Genomic DNA, 22,113 nt, shown 5'->3' on the forward strand with positions numbered 1-22,113 from the left:
AAAAAAAAAACGTAAAAAAATAAGATACTGTGAGGTACAATAAGGTACTGTTAAACAAACGACTGGAGACAAAATGGCGGATGAGACTCCTGCGTTGGAAAGTCAAAATCACGAAAGTAAGTAAATAAATAAATAAATTAGGGCTGTCAAACGATTAAAATTTTTAATCGAGTTAATTACAGCTTAAAAATTATTATACGGAATTAATCGCAATTCAAACCATCTATAAAATATGCCATATTTTTCTGTAAATTATTGTTGAAATGAAAAGATAAGACACAAGATGGATATATACATTCAACATACGGTACATAAGTACTGTATTTGTTTATTATAACAATAAATCAACAAGATGGCATTAACATTATTAACATTCTCTTAAAGCGATCCATGGAGAGAAAAACCTGTAGTTCTTAAAAGACAAATGTTTGTACAAGTCATAGAAATTTTATATCAAAACCCTTCTTAATATTTTCGTTTTATTAAAATTTGTAATTTTCAATCAAAAAATAAACTAGTAGCTCGCCATTGTTGATGTCATTACACCATGCTCACTCCCCAAACCCATAAAATCATTTGGACCCAAGCGCCAGCAGAAGGCGCCAAACAACAAAAAACAAGTAACAAGCGGACTAGGGCTGCAGCTATCAAATATTTTAGTAATCGAGTAATTGACTGAAAATTCTATCGATTAATCGAGTAATCGGATAAAACAAATATATTTTTAGGTGAAGAGCAATTATAAACATACACGAGAAAACGAGACATTTCATCTAATCTTGAACCATTTTCAGTCAATCAATGTCTTTATTTTCGATGTATATTGTTGAAAACAGCCAACAATTGCATCTCAGATGTAACTAGAATTTAAAAAAAAAGACAAATTCACTGCTTTCACTCAAAAAACCTTTAGATCTTATTTAAAAACAAACAAAACAAACAAACAAACAAAAAAAAAAAAAAAATATATATATATATATATATATATATATATATATATATACCTAAAAATGCCATTATGCTTGATAACACACATCACTTAAAAGTTAGGATTTTTCCCTCGTGTTTCAATTGAATTTCTATTTGTGTCAAGCCATTTTTGAGTTCTAGTTAAGTTTTACGCTACTCTAAACTGTAAGTCCTGATAGGATTTTGAGTTTTTGCAGTGTTCAAAATAAATGTATGATACAGGCTGTATTGGAGCACATTAGGGACCAGTGCTACTTGGTGTTTTATCCAGCAATGACTACTAAGCTAAAATTGATAGTTAGCATTCTTGAGTTTTTATTTTACACCCTCATCACTCCACAAAGCTATGTTTTGTTAAAGCCTGTATGTAAGACACGTTAGCCACGCATCGAAAGTGGTCATAATTAATAGAAACCTAGCCCTCCGCAGGGCTAACGTTACGTGAGCTAGTGAATCAGACAGTAACTTTAATCTTATTTATTAGCGCTTAGCGCTCTTTATTAGCGCTTAGCGCTCTTCTGCTTTAAGATGGCGGCTGTTTATTAACGCTGCCCAGACGCGGCCGAGTCTGTCGTTTCGCATCTAGTTCAACATACATGTGATCTCTATGGCTACGTTCATACTACAGGTCTTAATGCACGAATCCGATTTTTTCGTCTTTTTCCGACTCGAGTGAGGCATTAACTTGACGGTCTGAACGTGACAAGTCGCATAGAACTGGACCATTTCAAATCCGATCTGGGTCACTTTCGTATGTGGTTCAAATCCGATCTGGGCCACATTTTTCCAGACTGTCGCGGTGGTCTGTACTGTCCACTCTCCCAAATCGGATTTCATGCAGTAATTACGTCATCAAATAGCGAGAGAGACGCTTACCGTAGCGGTGCCGCTGTGCGTTATTAGCGCCTAGCTTGCAGTGAACACAGCTTATGGGGAAGGGCTGGGCTTGACAACAGTCATAAAAAATAAAATTGGGTTGAGGATAAGCCTGAGAATGCTCAGTTTTCTCTCTGCTCCAAGTGAGCAATATTTCAACATTGCCTACACGGCCGAGAGTCGGGGCAAACTGCCCGTATGTGTGCGTGACGTGCACTGACCGTGCCTGCATGCTATCGATCCATATAAACTTTGAATATAAGCCTAAACGGGGATTATTTATGTCTGTTATTTGTGTCCTCCTTTTGAAAAGCAAAATATGATATCCCTGGAATGACGGATGACATGTGTCATTTGTTTTGATGCTTCTGCACATGCGGGTCATCTTGCTCATCGCGTGTCGGACTGCGAATTAGTGCGCATGGGTAATACTTGAATGGTCTCAATGGACAAAGGCAGTCTGAACGGGCATGCCAAAAAAACAGATGTGACAAAAAATCGGATTTGTGCATTAAGACCTGTAGTATGAACGTAGCCTATGAGACTCATCAGATGCTACCTGCTACCAACTTAACATCATGCGGGCTAGTTTTTAGCAATGTCAGCGTAGTTTGGAGCGGCTGTCGGCTGCGGAAATGTTTTTTTAATATTTTTTTTATTGCTTCTTCCTCTACGCACGTGACATCAGCGCGTTGTCCCGTATTAAAAGTAGTCCGAGCGAAACGTGATGCTTAGAGCTGTCAAAATAAACGAGTACTCGAGGTGAATAAAATTACTCAGATCAGTTTTTAAACTCGAGTTACTCGAGTTGCTCGAGTATTCGTTTCAGCTCTAAAGCGGACATTACACTGCTGTCATTTTAATCTGAGCGGGGCATGTGCGTTAATTGCGTCAAATATTTTAATGTGATTAATTTAAAAAATTAATTACCGCCCGTTAACGCGATCATTTTGACAGCCCTAAAATAAATACATCACGTAAGTCGGGTGCATCTTAACCCAGGGACTACCTGTATAAACTGAAAACCTAAAATCCATTGTTCACAGAAAGAAAGTAAATTTAATTCTCTGTTCCAAACAGAATCCAATATCAGTCTTTGTGTCCAGATTATTATTTTACAAATGAATAAGATCCCAAAGGACATTAATTGGGATGAATACAAGAAAGAAATATTAGCCAGGTGGAGAATGAAAGGTGGTTTGTGAGGGGTTACTGTTGTTCAGATGGTGAATCATATTCCTGTCCTTGATCTTCCTGCTTTTCTCTAAGCTGGATCCAGATCCCCACCCTCCTGCCGAGTCAGTGACCCAGAGGATGGGAGGCCTTGGCCAGCTGCAGGCTCCACTGGGCTCCTGTGCAGTGGTGGAGGAGGGTGGGGCAGAGGGGTTGTGTTGAAGTGGATGGAAGTCGAAACACGGAATGAGAGCAGCAGAGAAAGGCAGCTGATGACAGCAAGAGAGCAGCAGAGGATATTGCACCCCAAGACACAACACGGAACTTGAAGGGATTGAGTTTCAAAGTCTCTAAAAAAGAGAATTTCCTTCCCCACTCATTTTGTGTACAGTTCGAGCCCCCCCCCCCCCACACACACACACACACACACCTCACCCCAAAATTCTGACACATGTCCCCGTAGAAGTTCATAATTAATTATGATTTTTTTTTTTTGTTTGTTTCACATATTTGTATTTTATCAGTTGTAAATCTAAGCATGACAATGCAAGAAGTTACTAGTACAATGTATTTTTCTTTTTATTATTTTACTTTCAGTGTATTACAATCTTGACTTTTTTGCACATTATATTCTCTGTATTTTGCAAAATATTTAATGACACTGTAATTTATTGCACAGTGATACTGCAAATTATTGCATCATATTTGTGGACCATTTGATGGCACGAGACATTCAATCCATTTTGACTGGGATTGGCTGGCAGCAAATTATCTCTACCAGCCCTCACAGTCTTAATGGATTGAACGTATTGCACTGGAAGATAAGCATTCAGTCACTCTTCCCAATTTAAATTAATTGGACGTCTATCATTGTCAATGCCAGGCAATGAAAAACAACTTTAAGTGTTATTGGGGGGGATAGCCAGAATACATCTGTTTTACTTTCATTTGTATTAATTTTGTTTTTATTAACATCTTATTAACAACACCATTTGTTCATTAAAATATACATTTACCAATTATATTTGAAATCTGCCCTCCACATATGTGAATTTTGGGTCATTTAGGCCACACATGCAGCTACTATAACAAATGCTAATATTATGATGCAAAGTTATTTGGCCAATAAAGGGTTAATTTATTAAATTGTTTTATGTCACACATTGTTAAGAATGCCCCCCCCTGTACGGTCAATAGAGGGCGCTAGGATGTAATTTGTAGCTTGGTTCAAAATGACAATAGGTACTTTTTTAATATTATAAATATCAGACATTCAAAAATGAATATCACCTTTAATTCCCTACCGCTCATATTATAATTAAACTATGTTTTAAAATGATATATTAATGTGTGAGTGCATTAAAATGTTTTTGTATTACTAAAGCAACCTGCCAACTGAATGCTGTTTGCCATGCATTCCACCAGGGTGACACGGATGCAGTCAAATCATATTTACAAAATACATATTTATGTATTTCAAAAGAAGAACAGATCAGAGACTCTCTAGCACAAACGCTCAGAAAATCTGAGAACAATACCATAAGGGACAGATCCAACATGTGTAACCAAATAGTCAAATCCCAATGATGGTGGTTTATGATCTGTTTGATAACTTGTGTGAAACAGCACTCCCTGTTCACTTATAAATCCCCGCTAATCCCCGAGAGGTAGTGACAGCTGATTTAGAGACGCTCGGGGCTCCGATGGTGAAGATAAACTGAAGTACTTTCGAGCAGCAAGGTCTGCTGAGGGCCTGTAGAGTTTAAATCACTCTTTAAAGAGACAGTGAGATCTGGCGTCACTGGAAGCCGCTGGGCTAGAAGTCAGAACGTGCTGCAGTCAGACACCGAGTACATGCAATGTTGCTTTTCAGGTAAAATGCTCAGTTCGTTTCCGAAATATTAATGGTAAAAAAACAGGGTCCCTCCAGGATTGATAAATCTAAATTCAAGACTTTTAAGACCTTTTTTAATGCCATTTCAACTGAAAATTAATACTTTTCTCGCACACAATTATTTAGATAATATTGAATCATATTAAAACAATAAAGCACTGAACATCAAATTTAACCTTAATTACTAAGTGTGTTTGACAAAAGAATGCACATTTATTGAAGATACGATTAACGCATTTAAATATAAGGGCTTTCAGAATTTTTTTTCCCAGGATAAAATGGATTTTACACTATTATTGTAAAGCAACTTCAGAAATTACATTTGCAATACAACAGGTTTCCCTTTTAAGAGGACCTAGTCAAGGTGGTAGGTAGGTGATTGTCAAGTTGGCCACCTTAACTGTAAAGTGCTTGCAATTGGCAGTGAAAGTTTAAAAAACAGCCACTAAATGGCAGTAGTTTACCATTAATTACCACAAAATAAAAAAGCTACATATGACCATTTCCCTTGGTAATTGTTTTTTTCTAATCACATTACAAGAAGTATAAAAAACACATGTTAATCCTTTGTTAGCTATTGAAGACATTTCTTTTAATCAGATAGAGAAAATCCATACTCTTATTTAATCAAGAAAAACATTTAAATATACCAGGAGGTGTTTTACTATCACCTACATTATAATTTGCCTATCACCATGCCATGTTATTCAGATCAACGTTAGTACGTTACCCCGCACTCGTTCCAATAATAGACAGTGTCAACCGTGTTGTGTATCTGAGAGTGATGGTGAATCAACGACTCCGGTTTATCCATGCTAAGGCTAGTGCACCTGCCAATACCCCATTGAACATGGCTAACTCTTGAGTTAAAACTGCGAAATTCACATTCATTCGAAAGGCAAACCGTGCAGAAATACATTATTGCATCTAACACATTTTAAGTGATGAAATTGGCAACTTACTTTGAAATGTTAAGCAGGTCCACTGCCTTCGCATGACCCATAAACTGCGACCCAAAGTATCTGGATGCGACTTGGTCGCCGATCCAATACCTCACATGCTGGTCCAACTGTTTGGACTTGGTTGTCTTGTTGAGGCTTTCGTCGAACATAACAACTAAGGCATCTGAGCAGTTCCTTGCGTTAGCACACAGTACTGTGCGATTGCCTGCTGTTGTGATGTTGATGCTAATGATGCTAACGGCGCGCACGCACGAGGTGCAGCGCATCATAAAAATTCTACGCGTCATCTTCCTTATGGATTAAAAAAAAAAAAAAAAAAAAAAAAAAAACTTCGTCACGGATATAATTTAGGTTGCACTGAGATGTTCTTGAAAATTAAAACCACGGTGAAAAAAATCGGAACTTACGACAGCTAATTTAATGCTTTTAAAACCTTTAACAATGGAAAACTAAATTCAATGCTTTTTTAATACTTTTAATAACCCACGGCTACCCTGAAAAAAAGACTTTCAGTAAAACATTGTGTCCTGGTGTAAAAGGCATGGGGATGATAAACAATAATATAAAGGTATAAAGGAAAGAATAACGAGGGAGTGGTATGACTGTTTAACAAGCTAGTGAGAAAATCATGGTTTATACCACACAATCTAAAAGCTGGGGGCTGTCGAGGCACAGGGTAGCGGGAACATTGGGGTGACGATGAGCCCCGGAGCAGGGGTGAGACAGGAGGTGAGAGAGACCTGGTGGCAGGGCTCGGGCCTGGGTGGTGCGGCGTTAACAGGCCCCTGGGGATCCGGTGCTGCAGGACCATATGGGGAGCAGTGAAAGGGAGGGAAACAGCGGGAGCCCCACGTTGACAAGCCACCACTGCCCCTGCTTCAGCTGTTCCTCTGGAGCCCTGGGGACTTGGGGATTAGACGCACACAACAAAGGCGACACACACAAACACACACACCTACAATACACTAAGGAAAATGAGAAAGAAAATCAATCCACTCACAAAACAGTGATGACAAAGGTAAAAACGCACACATACATGCGCGTAAAATCCTGCACGACTGATTTACTTTCCAAATAAAACGGAAAGGAAAGTTTGTCATTGAGTTCAAGACTATACAGACAGTATAAGTGTAAAGCGGCAAGGCCAAACTCATTCCACTTGTCTTTTAAATTGACCAAATTGTACAGAGGCTACAACTTTAAAGAAGCAGACAAATGGCGTAGGTTTGCATAGGGACAGTAGGGACATAACACCACCAACTTTTATGGATGCTCAAATTGTCCCCACCAACTTTTTAGCAACCTTATTTGCATTATATAATGACTTCAGTTATATAGGTAATTTAAATTGTCTTCCCATAAGTTATAAGGATAGAATTGACCTTATCGATATTAAATGAATTACTTTCATTATGTTCAGACTTACATTTAACCCTTTTCACTTGCTGAATGTGCCGGTCCATTTTTTCCCCCTTAAATGCACGTTTGATTGGCTAATTACTAGAACCCCCACATTCACACAACACCGGCAGAAATACATGTCGACATGCCGCCTCCTCTGGCCCCTTTGAAGAGGAAGGATATTAGAAGTTTTTTTTCGGCCAGCAGCAGCCACTGTAAGTAATATAAAAAAACGTCAATGTTGTGGAGGTGGGGAACACACTCGTAATTTTGCTACTGAAAGTCCGACCTGCCATAGAGTGGAACTGCATTGAATTGCGTGAACTTGCTAACCAGCAAAACCTGAGTAGAAAGCTGCTTAAAGAGGTCTTTCTGTACATTTTCTACTCTTAACGTTAATTCAGCTGTGCATTTTCTGAAATTGTACCGTATTTTCTACAACATTTAAAAAAAATATTTTTATTTGCAGCCTATGCACATTTTTTTAACCCCCCCAAAACAAAAAACAAAAACAAAACACAACCACTATAAATTTACTTTATATGGAGCAAGCATTTTGAAAAATGACATTCTCCCATTGAATTTATTTTTCTTCAATTTTTACGTAGGAACTAGCTATTTTTGAGAAATGTACCCAATCTGTTTGGTCTAATTAATGTTCCGTCCCCACTAAAAAGTGTACATAAAGGTTATGCTGTGTTATCGTCCCTACTAATGTTGAGACCAAACCTACGCCCTTGAAGAAGACACAAGCCACTTACTCACAGAAATGCATTTCACATACCTTTCAGACATTGCACATTCAAAGGTTGCTTCATCTTAATGACATATTATTTTGTACAACTTTTATAGATTTTTTTCCCCTTTTACTATGATATAAAAATGTTTGTAAATGATACGAGGTGACAACAATCAGGGTTGTAGTCTCTATAGCCCTACACATTATTGATACAGCAGCTCCTAGCCTGTATATACACCTGCTCACCTGAGAGAATAAGCCAGATGTGAAGAAATGAAACAATGTATGTAGAAAGGAACGAAATGTGTACATGATAACATCTGAGCACAAAGTTAATTCTGCGGTACATTTTACAGCAATTTGTTTCATGTACCTAATTACCAGTCCCATACAGGACTGATCCAACATATAGGGTTCTATTGTAAAACCTAGCAAAAATCTAGACCAATGTTTGACTGTTCGCAATTTCACTGAAGTGATCAAGCAGCTGAATGACGGAGGTTTGTGCTGCTCTGATTCCATTCACCGCCAATCCGAGCAAGTCCCCTCATTTCTTTTACGATAAATGCAGTGACGTAGAGGCACACTAATGGTTCTTGATGTGAGGTAGAAGAGTCTGAATTGCTCGAGTGCAGAAATTTAACACACAAAGTACCTTAAAGGGATCCATGGATAAAAAGACTTGTACTTCTTAAAGAGCGTATGACAGGAGAGAAATGGTCTTAAATAGCATTATTATGTGAATTAGAATCATATTTTGAGACAATTCGACTATATACAACAATTTAGCAAAGCGCGGATGGCGAGAAATTAGTCTTTTAATCTGCCGGTTAGCCACGCCTACTATTATAGGGCTCTAGTGTCCCCAACTGGTGGATGACGTCAGCGGGAGAATGGGCTCATCGGTTTTACTATTCAGCCCATTGGGAAGGAATAATTCAGAACGAGGAAAACGCGACGAAGAGAGACGCAAAATGTCATTTTTTCAGTCTCTCCAATATTTTTACAGGATATTCTTTTTATCCAAGTATTTTTTTTTCCCAATAGCTAAATAAATGGCATGGTCATGACAAATAAGTCTTGTGCTAAATGGAATATGAAATAATAAAAATGCATTAATTCAAGACGACATGGCAAAATTACTCCATAATGATCAAAACTGTCGACTTCACCTTTACTGTTGCACCTCCCGAATGATATTTTATGCCACCTAAGTTGGGCTTATGTCAATTCCCTTCCCCGGCTTCGGAGAATGTAAACAAACCAAGAGGCGTGACAGCTAGCCGACATGCTAACCCGAACCGAGTGTTGTTTCAAAGTCTTCGAAGCGGAAAATCATACATAACTAGCCCGTATCATTTCACATGACGACTGGGTTGTCGATTGTCATCGCCGATCGGCAACCCGCCTGGCGGCGAACAAGTTAGAGCTCGTCGTTCCCCTGCTGAGGGCAGAGGGCTCGTTTGCGGCGAAGCACCTGGACAATGACCGCCGGACAAACCGACCGACGTCGGAGGAGCATGTAGCTGCCAAATGGTTAACACGAATACGGCAAAATAATGCTTTAATACACGGCGAAATCCTAAACAGTGAAAGACTCATAGGAGGCCGGCTGCAGTTGTTATGCAGCTAACATGACAATATGTGTATGAGGAGAACTTTTTACATGCCCATCCATGATCAAACGTAAGTAGTCCTTTATTTAAAGAAAGTTTGTAGTGTTTACTTTGTAATCGTTGTATTCAGAGCTATTTTTAACACAAAGTTGCCATTTCTGATCGGTTGGAAAATTTGACATAACACTGGGCACATGAAAAGGGCAATAAGCCGAGTATAGTCCTCTCCCAGCGGGGGAATGTGCGACAAGCCGCCGGTCGTCGGCCGAGGGGACAAGAAGCATGTCAGTTACAAAATGCAAGCCACCTACATATTAAAATGTTCCCAGTATTTGACATAATACAAAACACGATGTTTACTCACTTCCTCCTAAGCCCCATGGTCCCACAGTAGTAGGGCTTGTTTTGGCCAATATCCACCGGTGAATGGGAACCTTTTGAAACCCCAATAAGGCCTCTTCCTCGTACAGCAAAATTTTTCTGCAGCCGTTTGGCTGGCATGATGCGAAAAATAAACGAATTAATCCGCAAAATCAGCTGAACTGTTAGTCCTTCTCATACAACAGTACGGCTGTATAGTGAAGAGGACTTCTTCTCTCGTACACGTCACAGCGCTCTCTTCCTCAATGCAAGACCGAAGCCGGAAGTCTGTCATTTTCGTAGCGCGGGATTAAAAAAATTGAATAAATATATCGATCGCTTCTTCACACATCCTATGGGTCCATTTCATTGAGGAGCATAAAATACAGCGTGTATTATGAAATAAACATGCTTTTCGTGTCACAGGCACTTTAAATGATAAGCGTTATTATTAGTTAAAATAATTTGATATTGATATTGTTTTTGTTTTTATACAATTTGTAATATTAGTTTAACTAGAAGGTTGCCATTGTTCTTGACGTCGCAGGGCGGTGGTTACGCTGCCAGGCTTCCGGAGTATGACTTTAGCGACATAAACATGTCATCTGCTCAACCCTTTCAATTTGAACCCGAGAGGAACATTAATGAGCATACACAGATAGCAAAATATAACTGGAGCATTCATTGGCCAGATGTACTGCAAATTTCGTCCCAACTTCTTAAAACAGATCCACCCCAATGTCTTTTTGAACAACGGCCCAAACTCAGTATGGAGTTACTTGCCGGATCAGCAACCAGTTTTGGGCCAGAACTTGCCTGGTATACCAGACACACCTCTGTTCAAGCGATTGAGTCTGGCGACAATCCGGCGGATCAAATTCCGAGGGCGGAGCAAGCCACAACAAACAGACAGCAGAGTGGACCAATCAGCAACGGGCAGACGTGACGTTGTTAAAGCGACAAGTAATTAGCGTGAGGGGCGAATGGAGATGTTTATTCAACATGGCTAACGCGAGCCATGTTGACTGTTGTCAATGACTTGTGTCGATGTGTTTTTGATCATTTAAAACTGGTTTTACCGCGGATTGGAACATATTCTCGGCTCTCCCGTTCACCATCTGTGTTGTTGTAGAGACGACTTTCGGCACGCAGGAGTGACGTTACTCGTTAAGAACACGTCACGCAAATAAACGAATCTGATTGGACAGTTGATTTTGTACTTGGTCGAGAGGCCGTTAATGGGCTGGGTCCCAGACTATTTCTCACAGTGTTTAAAGAATACAGGGAGAATAGTCTGGCGGTGCCAGGCATGGCCAGAACTGGTCCAAAGTAGCAGACACGATATTAATGTATGGCCCGGATATGCCACACATTACCCAATCCGGGCCCGATTTGTATCAAAACCATTTTCAGTATTAAATTTGGAGTCCATTTTGTTCAATGTATAATACTGTTATGTGTTTATATTGCCAATTATATATGTCTATTAAAAGCAATAATGAAAACACTTCTTCATCATGCCATTTATTATTGCTAATATATTAGCGCAACATACAACAACATAACAATACAACATTGTTTTTTTCACAAAATATTTTATTGGGACAAGCAACTCCCCATTAAAGATGATCCATTTTTAAAGACTGCAAACAACATATTGTATTTGTTAAGGTTCTGGGGTAACGGGGGACCTAATTCATTTATGATGAGAGATAGTGGTAGATAGTGTCCGAAAAATTCGGTGGGCAGTTTGGTGATACAACAGGTGAACGAGCAGGCTGGCATTTTGCCAGGCAAGCAGTACAGGATCTGGGGGGGGGGGGAACACAAAAATTAGCTCAGCATCAGGATAACAAGATTCTTTGTTAGCTGAAAGTCACATACCTGTTGGTGAGTTGTTGATCTGGCGATGATGTGAGGCCAAGGACCGCTTTAAGTAAGCTGCTGACGGTGATCAGCGGCACCTGGTCCCAGGCTCACCCATATGTGCAATCAAGGAGACAATAAGGCAAAACTGTCATAGTGCTGATCTGGGCCGTATGTGGCGCACTGACGTTTAGAGGTTGTGATTGTGGGGTGGCGTGGCTCAGTGGTGGAGTAGTGGTCCCCCAACCCAGAGGTTGTGGGTTTGATATCCGCCCTGATGAACTCATCTAAGTATCCTTGAGCAAGATACTGAACCCCACCCTGGTGCTGCGTTACCAGTAGGTGGATGGCGATGTAGTGTAAAGTGCTTTGAGGGCCTTGAAAGGTGGAAAGGCACTATACAAGTATTTTACCATTGCTATGCGGATCTGGTAGTCGCCTGCTATTGGGGTAATAGCACTTTCGATGTTTCACAAAATGAGCAGCAAGAGCAAAATTAACAGGAAAGACAGGATTATACGATACGAGAGTAGGGAAAAAACTGCCAAAATGTGCTACACCTTCGAAATGTCTACAAGATGTGAATTTTGACACCCAAAGTACTACCGTGCGCTTTTAGCTTGTTTTGTTTAAATGCATATAGACAGAACATACTAAAGATGCCTTAAGAAAATACTTAAACATAGTAATATCAAATACGGATGCTTTCAAATATTCTACGTCACGTAGAATACTTAAAACCATCCGTAATGTGGTCAACAGATCAACAATCTGCTTTAAAACTACAACGAGAAAGCACAATGCTGAAAAGTATGAGAGAGAAACACATGCAAAAAGTATTTTGAGGCAATGAAAAGGTAATAAAAGACTCAATGAAAACTCAAATAGTAGGTACTCGCTGTTTATACCTGATGAGCGCATGTGTTGGACGTCTCATCGCTTAGAAGGAATTGCAGTAACCCGGTAGTATTCGTCGAGTGACAGTGACAATCTACGTCAGGGGTCAGCAACCCTGGTCCTCGAGTGCCACCATCCAGCTTGTTTTCCATCTCTCCCTCCTTTGACACACCTGAATCAAATGATCAGCTCATCAGCAAGCTCTGCAGGAGCCTGATAACGATCATGATTATTTGATCCAGGTGTGTTAAAGGAGGGAGGCATGGAAAACAAGCTGGATAGTGGCACTCGAGGACCAGGGTTGCTGACCCCTGATCTACGTCATCACCTCGAGCGTCCATTGCGTGCTTAAAACAAGGCGCCCTCTGTAGGTCAAAATATGAACTAAATATTATACATTTTTAAAATCAATGGTATTATATATTATGTGTTTCTAATAAGATATTTTAGTAAAAAAGAACAATTGTGGCTTATTAGAGCCTACAATTTTTTGAGTCCCATCTTCCCTTTAATAAGAAGCTAGTACAGCCGCAGATTATTTGGCAGCGTTTATCCTGGACTGGCTGCCATGCAGTCAACTGCAAGGCACATTGACCAAGAACAATTCACACCCTCATTCACAGCGTGCTGCCATATGTAACTTCAGTACAATAGTATTTTTAGCTACCTGCGCTGGCAACCTGCCAAGCTGCTGTCAAGCCTGCTAACTGAAGTTTCATCTTAATCTAATGTCCTCTAAAACACTGCTTGTGTTGCGCTTGTGGAGGTTGTCTGTTTTGATCAAATGATAGCTTATGGTGGTAGTTTGGGTTGTGAATGTGTGAGTGCGTGTGAGTGTGTGAGTAGACCAAATCGAAAGCTTAACACAACTGTTAAATCTTCCCCATGGCGGCAAATACCTGCTGCCTGCTCTATCTCTGTCCCTCCTTTAGCCTGGGGCCGTGAAAGCAGCCTTGGCTAACATTAAGCTGCTTTTCCTGGGGCTAAAAGTGAGTACCACCTGTCTTCTTCTAGTGAAGTAAAAGTAAAAAGGTTTTCACTTTTCCTCAATCACCCATCTTCTCCGAGACAATGGCGCTTGAAGGTTGAACTTCCCTATCATTTTTATTATTTTTTTAAAATGGTAGCTCAGCTATTTACTGTTGTCATCCTCTTAAAAACAACAAGCGAAAGTTGCTTTTTTTTTTTTTTTTTCTCATTGGCTGATGAAATAAGATTGCAATTATTTTCGATGCAAGAGATGAGACGAAGTATCACAATAAATGTAGAAGGGGAACTTGGGGAAGATGAAGGAACCAATACATAAATTCTATGTTCAATTCACAGAACATAAAATGTGAACAGAATATTAATATTATGAGAGAATTAGAGGGTTTTCCTCTAATAGCCAATCACAATGTTTAAGTTTTCTGGTTTTGGTGGATTAATGTCAGAGAACTTTAATCAAGACACAGGGGAACTGGCTTATGTAAAAATGCATAATACCTCCCTTAAAGGGGCATCATTTATCTCACTTTGGCTCTAGGTTGACTATCGTTATATCATACTTATGAAAATATTGAAATTCCAGTCGGTTGTATAGAACTCATCAGTGATTTCACCCAAAAAGAGATCTGCAGAAAGGTTACTTAATGGGAACAACAAGCCTTTATTTTTTTAACTAGTCCACAATCCATATTTCTATTTCATGAAAAAATTTGAAAGCACTCGGAAAGCACAAATATGAATTGCACTCTTCCATTCCAAAGACTCAACAATCAATTCTGTGTACATCTTATCCTCACTTGGGTTGTAGGTGTGCTGGATCCTTTTTATGGCACACCACAAAGGGCACATAGAACCACTCACATCTCCTGACAATCTTTAGTTCTTCAAATATTCAAGTCTTCAATTAATCTACCATGCATGTTTTCATAATCTGTTACAAAACCAGATGACACAGAGAAAATTCAAACAGACTCCCAGAACATGCAAACCCTAGAAGGGAAGGCTGAAATAGGACAATTTTAAACAAACTTAGATGAGAAAACTGAAAAGGATTTGAAATTAGGCACTGCAATCATTTAATCATATTTTGACTTAATTCCTTCCATAGACTTCACTATCAGTTGACGGAACACGGGGCTTGGCATGAATCCGTAGGGGGTCTATTTTCAAAAACTTCAAATTCAAATATTTTCAAAACCAAAGCCGCTAGCGACCTAAAACAAAAACAGCCACCTCCGTTAGGCATATATGAGTCTCCATTGGCAGCGACATAAACAAATTTAAAGTCGTTCTCTAATAAAATCCTGATTAATTATTTTTTTTATACAAGTATACAAAACTTAAAATGGCTATAAAATTCTCAGATTTTACGCTAGATGCACTAAAATCCCCAAATGCAGAAATAATCACCTATATTTTCAGGATCAATAGCAATATTCAACAAATAAGTTTTTTCCCAAAATAGCAACTTAATTTTTTCTAATTTAGTGCAAGTTTTCAACACCTAATAAATAACTCAATTTTCACGTGAAGGAATCTGACCTTTTAGCCAGATTGCCGGAATCACGACAGCTGAACCGCCCGACCCGCGCTGGCGCAGCTCCAAAGACGTGGGCCGGCAAAACTCCGACAACCCGTCCAGAAGGCCAAACTCCGCGTGTTCACCTTAGTCTTATTCTTTTGTACTGACTCTATTTTGAAAGCTGAAAAAAGGCTTAGAAACACAAAATGACAATTCATTCAGGTCGACAGCGATCAAACGGCAAGGCGAAACAGCAACAGACCCAGGCGAGAAGGCAGACTCGTTCCAGGGTCACCATATCACAAGTCAACAAAATGGTCTTAAGCAAAAGATGACAATAATTAATTAAACATTCAGTCTTTTGGAAGGCTCTTGCAGAGCGGGCTGTGGGAAGGAAGAGAGGTGTGTTTGGGTCTTCTTCTGTTGCAGATTTGGGTAGTCAAGTTCGTGTGTCACCGTTGCTGGGCCATGGTTAACTCATTCACTCTCAGCCATTTTCATCGGTGCAACCCCCTTCGCTCCCGGCCGTTTTACTGGATTTTGACTGATTTTGCAAGGCCCGCAGATCTAGTTCACACACAGTTCTATTACTATAGAAACATGGAACCCACCAAAAGATAGTTTAGACTCTCTTCTTTCAGTAGGAACAAATGTTAGTTCATATCTTTTTCCATTCTTTAGAAATCAGCTTTAGAAAATAGCTTAGTTTGAGCAATTTTCCAATTTCTAATGAAAAAACAGAGAAATTGAGCTTTTTGTAAACGCATACATTTCAAACATAACTTTGACTTTAACACAGCTATTTTTTGCTTTAGTTACATCCCAAACATCTGACTAATGTTTTCCTTTTACAAAATAACATAAACAACAAGACAAATAGATCTTTTGATTGCAAAGTAACAATTTATTTACACATAACTAACAGATAAATGACACTGTTGTGGCCGTGACGGCCAGGGTAAACTTTTCCCGCATCGTCGCCTGTCTCATAAAGATGGACTCAACGGCATCGTCCGCTGCACCGGAGGTCCCGGTCGTTCTGCTCGGTCGTCCATCGCCTGGCATCCCAGGCATCCTCCCGGTTGCTCTGCTCGGTCATCCACCGCCTGGCATCCTGGACATCCATTCGGTCGTCTTCCGCCAGCGCCCTGGATGGATGGATTTTCAGCTTTGTGCTTTGGAGCTAAGTTGAATCAGAACCTAGAGATGTCTCTTGTTAAAAAAACGTAAAAAGATGTATAAATACGTTTTTGGGACACTGAAACAATTAAAAATAGAACGTATTTATACGTTTTTGGGAGGCAACTGAGGTAGGAGGTTCGGCGTCTGAGAGGCACCGAGCTATCACCATTAAAGTTGTTTTTGTTATCGGTTGTTGTGGTAGAACAGGCTGTCCCGCCATTTGTTCTGGACTGTCCTGAAGAGCTGATTGCGGAATTTGGTGTTGCAAACGTGGGCTTGTAGATGTCTTGCCTATCACCTGGTAGTCAGCGTCAATCTTGCTCAGTCGGCTGCATGACGCATGTGTTGGGCTTCTGTGGTCAGAAGGCGTCATGTATCTCTTATGCCCTCTGCAAATATATTCTGCTTGTTTTCCTTAAACTATGATATAAATGCTATTTATTTTATATTGGGTATGTCATACAGTCAAACAGTAAATACGAGAAAAGATACTATTCCCTTCAGAAATTTAATACTTGAGGAAAGCATGCAGAATCATATTAATTTTACTCAACAAAAGCAAAATTTGCATTTTTCTATATACAATCAAAACTTATTAAGATTAAATTCCGATGTTACTATTGCCTCAGCACGGGGGCACGTATTGCCGGCTATCTTGCACTCGTTGTTTTTAAGTTTAAATGTTAGGTTGGACGAAAATTACCTGATCAGTTAAATGTAAAATTTAGCTACTGTGTTTGGATACAACACCGCGGCCCTCACAAAACAAAGAGCTTTTAAAGTTGAAAATTCTTGTAAATAAATGTGTACATCCCGGAATTTCTGTCGATATGAACAAAGAACAGTCTAGATTCTTGATGAAAAGCATAAAAAAAAGAAGCAGTTATCATTCATTTTACACAAATATTTCGAGCTACAGTTACGTAAATTTTGTTCCATGCATTTTTTTCACAACGTTTCAAAGTGCCTGCATGGGGCTATTTTATATAATTAATTACTTTGAATCCTTGACAAAATCACTCTTGAGACACTCCTGCGTGCTTGTGAGCAGTAAAACTTTCGTCATTTTTCCACCTTAATTCGGCGTTTGAACATGTTTGAGTTTATCACAGTTAAAGCCAAGCGCTCTGCCTGGGTCGGCCCCCAACGGGAAGGCTTGGCGCAATGTTTGTGGGAGCTGTCTTGTCAACTGATGGTGATGTTTATGTTCCTTTCAATATCATCAATTTTTAAGTACATATACATTATTGATTTAAAATTGTGTAACTATTTTAAAGCGATGCAAATGTCAGACAAACAAGCTGTTTCATTAGTAATTTTTGCTTATTCATCAGGTTAAAATAAATACAGCTTTCTACTTAAATTCCTGTAGGGTTAAGGTGGATATGCGGAAGATAAAGATGTAGATTGAGGTTTAAGTGCTTCACCTGAATAAATACATAACCTTTGAAAATAATATTTTTTTACCCATTTCTCCATGACAAAACAAAATGCTTTCTGAATTTTGAAGGTGTACTATCGATCCAGTGTTTTACATTCCTTGCAATACAGATTTTTTTCCTAATATCTACCTTTACTGGTCGGTACTAGTTTTGCAAATTGCAATATGATTTATTTATATGGAAATTATTATTCTATTGAATAGTGTGCCACAGAAAACATTATTTCTGAAGCTCAAGGTTTACTGAGGACTGCAAACAGTAAGAGATACTATATCTAGTTGCTGGCTTTTAGTGAAAAGGTTGAAAGAGCCACTTAAGACATAAATCAGAAGTTGATTTGGACAAAATCTGAGTCCCTCTCAGAATCAAGCAAAAAGAGTGTTCGTGTGTGTGCACTTCATGCTTGCGTGTCTATATGTGTATGTGTGTGTCCCAGTCCCAGAGCGTAAGGTGAGAGGGTTGTTGTGCTCTGTATTTTATTGTGCTTTCGCCAGCAACTGAGCCAGACTTTTAATTGCTGTATCAGTTGGAGGAGGGGCCGCCGGGGCGCCTCGTCACCCTGCTGTCGTAAGCTGGGAGCCTGGGAGTCAGGGCAGGTCCTGATCCTCTCCCAAGGGGCGCGCAAGCCCAGCAAACAGTCACCTCTTCCTCTTGAAGACGCACACCTGAGACTCCTGGCACTCTCGCCATTGCATCCACCCCCAACTGCCGTCAACCGCCTTCCAACTCCACCCCTTTCAGTGCATTTTCTCTCCAGCCTCACTCCCACCAGCCTGACATTATACAGCTCACAACATCTGTCTATACACATCCACTGATCAATAAGCTTGACTCGCAGCATATTGACGCTGGCATCGGCCTCATTGATCACATCCAGCCTGTGTGGTTGTGTTTTCAAAAATAATTGGGCCCGGGAACCAGCTTCACTATGAGTGACAGTGAGCTAAAATGATAATCAACTGGATATAGTCCAAATACAATCCCAGCAGGACCAGCTGGACACCGTGCAGACGATGTTGATTTCCTATTTTTAATAGTACTTTTGAGTTGGAGTCACTAACAGCTAGGAGTCATCAACATTAACAATTGCAAGGGCTGATCATGACATAAAATGAGGGATACAAAAAATATATATATATATCACCCCGTTGGAGTGTATTAGAATGAATCGTGGCCCAATAGTAAACATTTACGAGATTAATCTATGTAATACTTGCTCTGCAGTGTAGCAGCAAAGTACTGAACTACAGTATAGCCTACACTGCCTTCAACACTTTCAAACTGCATTGTCAGAGAGATGATGCAATGCTTTAATAAAAAGGCCGGCTTATATTGATAGTCATTATTAAGTGACCTTAGCTAACCCCATTATGTTCCCATTAGACGTAATAACATAAACAGCGACCTCATTTGTTTCATTTGGCCGTTCTACATAAAAAATTTAAAATTTAAATGACACTGGATGGTGACAAAAGAAGACAGAGTATGGTCTTACTTCATTAATGTACAATATACTTCAGTGACGTCATTAACTCATGCAATCCCAGCCATTTTTCACAAGTACAGTCCATTTTTGACAATTTTAACTGATTTGTCAAGGCCCAAAGAATATTGTGTTCTATGGCAAATTACAATATATACCGAATTTATCAATTGAAAAGAAGAGACTCCAATCTTTCATTAGAAGTTTGCATCTGCTCTTTTGTATTATTAAAATTACTAGCAGTTAAAGTGCCCATGACAGCCTAAAAACAATCTTAAATGGCAATATTATGTGAATTACAATCATATTTTGAGATGATTTGACTATATACAACTTTTAATCTGCCGTTTGGCCCTGCCTGTCATTATAGCGCTCTAGCGTCCCCAGCTGGAGGATGATGTCGACACGGTCACGATTTCATCTGAATTACAATTCAGCCCATTGAGGGAGAAATATTCAGAACGAGGAAAATGCGACGAATAGAGCAGCAAAATGTCATTTTTTCAATCTCTCTACTCCAAAATTTTTACAGGATATTCTTTTTATCTAAGTATTTTCCCCCAGTTGCTAAGTAAATGGTATGGTCATGACAAATAACAGTCTTGTGCCAAATGGAATATGAAATATTAAAAATGCATTTATTCAGTAAGACATGGCGAAATTACTCCATAATGGTCTACTTCTTCCACCTCCCGAACTATATTTTATGCCACCGTGGTTAGTCCGGCTCTTGTCATTTCCCTGCCCAGGCTTTGGAGAGCGTTAACAAACCAGGAGGGGTAACAGCTAGCTGACATGCTAACCCGAACCGAACGACGTTTCCAAGTCTTGTTCTCGCCTTTTGAAGCTAAAAATAACATAAAACTACCCCAGACGATATCACACGGCGGCGGGGTTGTCGATTGTCTTCACCGATCGGCAACCCCCCCCCCCCCCCGGTGTTAAACAAGTTACAGCTCGTCGTTCCCCTGCCCGAGCCCAACCTGTGGATAGTGGTCTATTGCCGGTCACGCGAAAAGGACCGAGGGGTGTGTGCGACAAGCCGCCGGTCATCAGCCGAGTGGCCTTCTCGGTGGACAAGAAGCATTGTCAGCCACAGAATGCAAGCCAACTCCTTATTAAAATGTGTGCCATGATCCCAGTATTTGGCATAATACAAAACACGTAGCTTACACACTTCCTTGCTGGTCCAATGGTCCCACAGTTGTTGGACTTGTTTCGGCCCTTATCCGCGGTGAACGGGAACTTTTTGAAACCCAAAAAGGCTCACACGCCTCCCCCTGGTTTAGCAACAAAACCCTGCAGCACATTTGGCTGGCGTGATGCGATAAATAAACGAATTAATCTGCAAAATCAGCTGAATCTGCAGTCCATCTGCATTCTTTAGAGCAGTGTTTTTCAACCGGTGTGCCGCGGCACACTAGTGTGCCGTGAGAGATCGTCAGGTGTGCCGCAAGAAATTATCAAATTTCACATTTATATATTTATATTGTAATATCCGTAACTGCGGGCCCTTGAAGGGGCCATCAGACTGCAGAGTGGTGACGTAGCAGGAAGCAAGCAAGGAGGGAGGGAGAACGGCGTGAGAGCAAGTTAGCGGTCGCATGTTGCGGATGCCACTGTTATTTTGTTTATTTTTCTCCATTGTTGCCACAATAAAGTGGGAAAGTCATCACCGACTCCTCTCCTTTCTACTGTATTTCCCCATTCGGGGCTATTACAATTAAAAAACTTTTTTTTTTACGTCGTCGGGCGGAGTTGCAGTAGGAAGGAAGGAAGGAGTAGGTAGAAAGTTCTCGGTCGTGTGCAGATGAGGGAAGTTTGCTTGTGTCGCGTTCAAAAACTGCTCGGATTTCTAGCCATCAACGACCTTGCTGTCCGCGGCAATGTGATCTCGAAAAGATCGTGTGTTGAAGCGATCGTATGTCGAGGTACTACTGTACTTGCTTTTCTGGCCAAGTCTCTTCTGCAGATGATCCTTTTCGAGCTCATTAAATGCACTTTTGCGAACTACTGACATGCAGTGTATTTTAGGCATAAAAATTGCCCCAATGCCCATGGGTGAGGATTTGAGCCAGAGTGAGAAAATAAACAGAAAATACTCAAAAAACTTGGAACAAATATTATAATGTAATTTATCAAGATTAATTAATTACAAATACTTTCAAATACTCATGGAACCCAAGGTGAGTAGTATGAGAATACAAGTAGCTTTGCAAAGTGGTGATGCAGTTGGTGAATAGGATGAGTGATAGCGAGCCCAGGGCATAAGACTACAATATTCAGAGAGAAGAGAACTCAACCTGCTTTTGGAGGATGAAGGCAGCTAAAAATAAGCAGAAATCAGTGAAACTGTGAAAGAGAAAGAGGAGGCGCTGCCAGCCTGGGTTTTGACCCTCGCTGATTTAAGCCAGAGAGCTCCCACATCTCCACTGCTGCCCCCTCTGCCCCGTTTCTGAGCTCAAATTCACGGTAAGACACTGTGCCCTGTACTCAGATTGTCAGGCCAGCACACCAACTCACTACCGAGAGGCATTATGCTAATGGAGGGGGGGCTTCCTTCCTCTCTACGCGGCCCTTCACTGCTCAGTGGATCGGCCTGCCTTAGGGCCCTGCTGCTTGTTTTGACAGTGCATCCCCTGATAGTTGGGATTAGTCCAGCTTGTTTGGCTAAACTAGGAGAGGGGGATCTTTGGCTACTTTAGGTTTTTGGAGCGCTTCTGGAGCCAGATGCCTCCTGCTTT

The sequence above is a fragment of the Corythoichthys intestinalis genome, chromosome 3 (assembly GCF_030265065.1).
Source record: "Corythoichthys intestinalis isolate RoL2023-P3 chromosome 3, ASM3026506v1, whole genome shotgun sequence".
NCBI classification, from domain to species: domain Eukaryota; kingdom Metazoa; phylum Chordata; class Actinopteri; order Syngnathiformes; family Syngnathidae; genus Corythoichthys; species Corythoichthys intestinalis.